At 31.3% G+C, this 7,500-nt stretch overlaps 1 long non-coding RNA gene across 1 annotated transcript in view; it reads left to right on the top strand.

Moving 5' to 3' along the window:
* The first annotated feature begins 2,714 nt into the window (after positions 1-2,714).
* Positions 2,715-7,500, top strand: part of LOC118767502 — an 18,674-nt gene continuing 13,888 nt past the window's right edge. Inside the window, exon 1 of the long non-coding RNA XR_005003424.1 lies at positions 2,715-3,223. This is a non-coding gene — a long non-coding RNA (uncharacterized LOC118767502). The remainder of the gene's footprint in view (positions 3,224-7,500) is intronic.

Raw genomic sequence — 7,500 nt, 5'->3', positions numbered from 1 at the left:
CCTTGGGGTGTATATTGTTGATTAGTTTGGTTTCTAAATTCATATTTTACCACGTTAACTGTTCCATATATTTAAGTGTTCCTCACATCTACATTTAACAATATTTTTGTACATGTTGTTTTTTTTACTTAATCCCTGCTGATTATTTCTGTAGGTATTTTTAGTAAAGCTCTATTTAAATTCCCTATTTTGTTTGTCGTGTGTATGTTCGGTCCACCTCGGTCATTTAAGTTCGGAAAATTGTATTTTTCTTTTGTGCTATGTCTGATAGTTGGGCATAATTTATATAGTTTGTATTCTGGAATTTATTTTCTATCTCTGTTTATTTTAACATTGGGAGTGAATCTCCTAAAGCCACCGCCACCACCACCAACACAACCATCACCACCAACACCACCACCACCACCACCACCACCACCACCACCACCACCACCACCACCACCACCCCCCCACCACCACCACCACCACCACCACCACCACCACCACCACCACCACCACCACCACCATCAACATCATCATCATCATCGTCATCATCATCATCATCATTATCATCATCGTCATCATCATCATCATCATCGTCATCATCGTCATAGTCATTATTATTATTCTTGTTATTATTATCATTGCTGTTGTTGTTACTGTTTTTGTTATCGTTGCTGTTGATATTGTTCTTGTTTTCTTTGCATTGTTATCGCTAATATTTGAATTCAACTAACGATTATGATTATATTAATAGCAGATATAATATAATAATAATAATAATAATAATAATAATAATAATAATAATAATGACAATGGTAATAATAATAATCATAATAATAATAATAATAATAATAATAATAATAATAATAATAATAATAATAATGATAATAAAAATATCCCTTATAAGTTTAAAAATTATAATTATTAACAATGCTTTTGTGACTCATCAACTTCCATTATCATTCATTGACATTTCGTTGCTAAACTTTTCATTATTTTCCCTAAAATAGTTATTTAAAATTTTAGTTCATAAAAATTCTAAAGCATTTACCTTTTTTTTTTCCTTAATGCTTGTAGTAAGAAAATTATAAAATAATAGACGTAATTTGGTTAATATAAGCATCTCCTGTTGTTCAGGTCATAGCCTTGGTTTGTTCTTCCCATCAGCAACAAATGAATTTAAATCATTTAGATCAAAGACAATTCATGAAATATTTAGAGTTTTTTATGCCGAGCAAATATTTGCTATTCTATAATTGCGATATTTTTGTTCTAAATATATGAATTGTTATTTATATAAAACAAAAATATTTTTGGATAATTTATAATGACGTAAGAAATAGTAATTTTCTTCTCACGCATAACCTATGAAATATATTTATTGTTCTCAGATATATTCTTGAATATAATGCCATAATTCTTTAATGCCATATAGCATCAATGACCGATATTTAATCATCTTTGAAATATTTTGATTTTCATTTCAGTATAAACAATTTTCGTTTACGTATTTTGAGTTGCAAACTTTATTACAATTAAATCTAATTCTACATGTTACCATTTCCAATAAAACAAAGTGACTAAAATTCTATTTACATGTTCATTTTTTGTTTAAAGCGCTGTTTGTTCTTTTATCATGAAATCTAAACAATTCTGTTTCGGAAGAGGTTTTCTATTTAAAAGTAAAGTCAGCCTCATAAAATATGATATCATAGCTACAATATTTTATGATATTTTCTATTTATGCAGACGATCTACAGTCAAACCGCTAGAATCTATAATACGATAGTAACTTCAACAAGATAAATCAATATAAACAATGATCTAAGATACTAGTTACGAGGGTAAATGTAGGAAATTCACGGACTGTTTTTTGAAGCAAAAAGCGATGTTTTTATATATACGTACATGATTATTCCCCAGTTATTCTTCTCTTCAATTACACCGCGTTCGACAACAGAGCGACAATTTGGAACCCACTTTTCCAAATTTTAATTACAGGTAACAGCCATTCCCGGGTCCATACATATACCCTATCTATCAAATTTCCACACGTTTGCCTCGACTCGAGGCCAGTTATAAGGAACATATTTTTGTGCTATGTTGGGGTACAACATATGGTCTTTTGATTGCAAAGACGGCGTCCTATATATTTAACGTTATCTACAGGCTTTAAGAGAAATATTTAAGCGGGTTGATATGGTTAACATCGTTTAAATAATGAATATACAACGTTATATTTCAATGGGAATAACACAAACCACGAGAAATTTTGGAATGAATATCAAAAATTAGCCTAATACTTTAAATGTAATATTAGAGGGAAAAGGCAGAGTGATTAGATCTAGTGATAGTTTAATCTAGCTGAGTGTTTATAGTTCTCTCCCAGTGGGAACAAGAGGAAAAGAGGCACGAATGTTGGTCAGGGTAACGCGGTACACTTGCCAATATTTATTACATTCGTTTCTGATGTTATCGAGCAGATTACATTCTGTGTCAACTACGTTATTGCAAAGACGAATACTTTGAACATATCTACCGCACAAGGGAAAATATATAGCACATACGTTAAGTGCTTCGAATGGTGCCGGTGGTTCAATTAAAATTATTTGCATTCAGTGTTAATTTATCCAGACGGAAATGTTTTAAAATGAAAGAGCTATATATGCGTGTGTACCTATGTAATATATATATATATATATATATATATATATATATATACATATGTGTGTGTGAGTGTGTGTGTGTGTATGTATATATGCACACACATATATATGTTTGTGTATTTGCCTATAGAATGTCAGACTTAGTGCAACGGATAGTGAAGAGTAGATGAGATTATCGATAGGCGATCGGTGTCCTATTATCAACCTACACATAAACAAAAATGAACATATTTCAGCTTTTAATATTGTCTACTATAGAACTACTGACATTAATATTATATTCTGTATCTAATCCTTATTAGCCTCATTTAAAGTTCTTCAGAGATTTTGTGTAACATTTAATGGAAAACATTGCTTGGAACAATTCCCCATTTCCGAAAACACGCAAGATATTGTATCTTTTGTATTAAAATAATATCTTGGTAAATCCGTAAGATCAAAATCATTAGAGGCATTGCTGAGCTACACATTCAACCGCATCTTTAAAATATAGTAAAATTATTTCGAAGTGGCTTAAAGAAATATCACGATACACATACGACACTAGGAAGATAAAAGCTTTTGAAGGCAGTTCTGTTATCACTGAATTATACACACAGTATGTAAACATATTTATATATGTCTATATATATACATATGAATATATATATATTTATATTATATATATGCATATATACGCGAGCATATATGTATATATAGTATATATATATATATATGTATATATATATATATATATATATATATATATATATATATATATAATATATATATAATATATATATATATTATATATATATATATATATATATATATATATATATGTGTGAAGGCGCATGGCTCAGTGGTTAGAGCGTCGACTTACGATCGTGAGGTTGTGAGCTCGAATCCCGACCGGGCTGCGTGTTGTGTTCTTGAGCAAAGCACTTTATTTCACGTTGCTCCAGTTCACTCAGCTGTAGAAATGAGTTGCGACGTCACTGGTGCCAAGCTGTATCGACCTTTGTCTTTCCCTTGGATAACACTGGTGGCGTGGAGAGGGAAGGGTGGTATGCATGGGCGACTGCTGGTCTTCCATAAACAACCTTGCCCGGACTTGTGTCTAGGAGGGTAACTTTCTAGTTGCAATCCCATGGTCATTCATGACCGAAGGGGGTCTTTACCCTATATATTTGGCAATAATGATAATGTATACAAATCATGCATGCTGTAGATTTGCTGTGGTTCTGCAATGTTGACAAATTTCCATTTAAAGTACATTATATATATATATATATATATATATACATATATATATTATATATATATATATATATATATATATATATATTATATATATATATATATATATTATATATTAATTTAATGATCTTATATATTCCGGTCGTATGTACGTATGTGTGCGCATTCATACCGTATGTATATCTACAAATGATACGCGTGATTGTGTGTGAACGTATTTAAGCAATATTGGGTATTTAACTGCCGGTAGTGTACGACCTTTCTGAATTTCCGCCCAAAAGTTTACTACAGCGTACAATACTCTTGGGGGTCGGTATGTCTTTGAAAGGAACGTAGGCATAGCACATGAATGTAATTTGCAATGTCCACACATGTCTATGTACGTAAATAACAAACTTAGTGGAGAATGAGTTAAATATCATCTACTCGCTAAAATCATTTAGTGATCTCATATTATATTGGAGTAGGCATGGGCAATTGGATAGCATCAGATATACGAATGCGAAAATAGCGAATAAACCTCCGATTGTCATGGATGAAAATGATTAAACACATACAATGTTTCTGAAAATACATCTTACTTACGATCAGAATATCTTTTGAATGTATATAACATTAAATCTTACAGCAAATAAATTATATTTTTGCAGAAGAAAAATTCCTTCAAATTGGACTAGGGTACTGGCTGAAACATTTTCACTGCTGCTTTACTTAAGGATCTAACTTGAATCTAGATCATTAAATCTGCTGGACTTAAGTAAAAGATTTATGGATGTTTATCTTTATTTATAGTAATAGTTTGGCTTATTTTTAACTATTGGAAAAGTCTCACATTTTGAGAGTATTTAAGCTGTAGTTTCCAAAATATTTTATCAAATCTCCTATTACAAGACGCATTGAAATGCAGCATAATGTCAAACGACTTGCTTATAACGCAGCTAAACTTATACGTGTATTGAGGTATGCTGAAGGGAGACGTATGGGATACGAGATTTTGAGATAGATAATGTTTAGTTAGATATGATACGGGATAATCATGGCTAGTCTCACTTGCACCATATGTTCACTCTGTCAAGATCTAAATAAGAAAATGAAACAAGATTTGTTGAAGACATGGTAACAACAACTACAAATAACATCAAAGATAATTGTTAAAGAAAGAAAAAAAAGGTTAAAGTAACAAATATCCTCATTACATTAAAGTAATCAAAGAGACCTATTTTCTGAACTATGAACTATACTTTCACATAAAAAGATATTTAGGCAACCTTATCTAAATAAAATTGATTGAAACTTCAAATGATAAGAGAAACACAGCGCAATTTCTAAGTTAATTTAATTTTTTTTTAAATACACCTATGTATACACACACCATTACACTTAACCACTGTGTGCGCATATATTATATAGATATATATATATATATATATATATACATACAATGGTTTATATGTATATAAATAATATATATATATACATACATGTCTACTTGTATATATATATATATATACAAGTATATACATATATATAGATATATATATAAATATATATATATATATATATAATATATCTATATATATATATATATATATATATATATATATATATATATATATGTGTGTGTGTGTATATATGAGTGTGTCTGTCTATGCGTCACTATTTTGTGTTGTTTTTGAGTTTTAAATCATGTTTATAATGGTCATACCAAAATTCTTCTTTGGTGCATTATCATCTGACACATAGAACGTCGGACCTCAGTATAAATAACATTCAGTATTCGTATTGTATGTATCTTCATAACCAAGCAAGATGAAAGTTACGTTTCATCTGACTTCAGACTCAATAAAATAAGTAACATCTCATGTATTTTATCGACTAAATCCACTATAAATATATCTGAAACTGGTGTCCTTTTTGCCACTGTGAGCAACTATTACTATCATTGTCGTTGTTAACATAGTTTTGTATTTTACTGCGAAGTTCAAACTGATATGAAATCGGTTCCATTGTGAAAGCAGTTCATATATATTTCTGAACTCTCCTAGCTAACACCTACCACTCTCACATTACACCATGCTCAGCTATCATGACTAAATAACCAATGTTTTCTTTATTGTTAATAATGCTATTTATCTGGCCTTGTGTCTATGTGAACAAAATGTTTCTGAATATTATTTTTAGAGTGGTGGTGGACGGAAATTGTAGGTGAATGATTATTAATTCAGTAATGATTATAATTTTCCGCTATTCATAATCTCAAAGTTAATCTTTCTCCTTAACACTTTCCAAGTCTGTTACAACTTGGGACTATTTTATCGACAATTGCTGCGCGACTTCCGCCTTCACAGAAGAAAATGTGTTATCTTGTGCCTGTGTTACAATGTATGGGCACCGCATTGAAGTATTGATGGAAACGTAAAAATACATCAATACGAAAAGACACTTAAGGGTGAACCGGTTCCAATACCTAGCAGGAATCAATCTGTATATTTCATAACACTAATGCCACTGTATACAATAATGATCACCACATTTGTTTAATGCTACTACCGTTGATTTTATTTTTACATATATCATAAACTGTTTCATATAAATTTCTAATTCAATTTAAAAAGGGGGGAAAACGAGAGAAAGAAAAAAGGCGCTTCGTCCGTGTAGTAAGTGCAGGCGTTTTTTTGGCAGGTATACTGCTCCATCATCCTATGTGAGGAATTTAAAAAATTAGCTGCTGATATTTTGGACATACGTACAATGTTTATACGAACACACACACACACGCACATGCATACACACACATATATATATATATATATATATTATATATATATATATATATATATAAATATATACAAATACATATTTATATATACACACGCATATATATATTATATTTGCGTGTGTGTGTGTGTCCGAAACAATACACAAGATGTTAATTTACATATTTTAAATGCCGTTGTTAAATTATATTGAAAGAAGGAACATACATGTAATTCATGCATACATGTGAGGATGTATACACTCATACATACCTACACAAACACGTATATATATTGATGCATATATGCAAACATACATACATACATGAACACACACATACACACATAGGCACACACAGACACACACACACATATCGTGTATGAGGGTCGACTGAAAAGACCATACGCTGACAAAGATGCTCTCATGGAATATAACCAAATGAGGTTTACTTCTCAACATAATGCCCCTTGCAATCCATGCACTAATTCCATCGGTCTTGCCTTGTTTAGATCCCATTGGTGAAGGAATCTTTCATCTTGTTGATTAAACGAATCGTCAACAGCAGAAATGACGTCATCATCACTGCCATACTGGTTCCTAGCCAAGTGCTGTTTTTTTTCAGGTTGGAGAACACTTGATAGTTAGATACTGCAAAATCAGGTGATTAGGGAGGCTGATCAAACAAGACAGTCATGCACAGCAGCCATTGAGACAAAGGACGTATGTGCTGGAGCGTTGCTCTGATGAAAGAAGAAGCCTTTCTCCACTTCTCATGGGCGTCTGATATTGATAGCCTTTCGTAACTGCGTCTGGAATTTCGCATCGTATTCTCCATTAGTGGTGTGGCTTTCTTGAG

This window comes from Octopus sinensis, linkage group LG22, assembly GCF_006345805.1.
Source record: "Octopus sinensis linkage group LG22, ASM634580v1, whole genome shotgun sequence".
NCBI classification, from domain to species: Eukaryota; Metazoa; Mollusca; class Cephalopoda; order Octopoda; family Octopodidae; genus Octopus; species Octopus sinensis.
The sequence above is the reverse complement of the archived record's forward strand: the minus strand, read 5'-3'. Positions and strand labels throughout refer to the sequence as shown.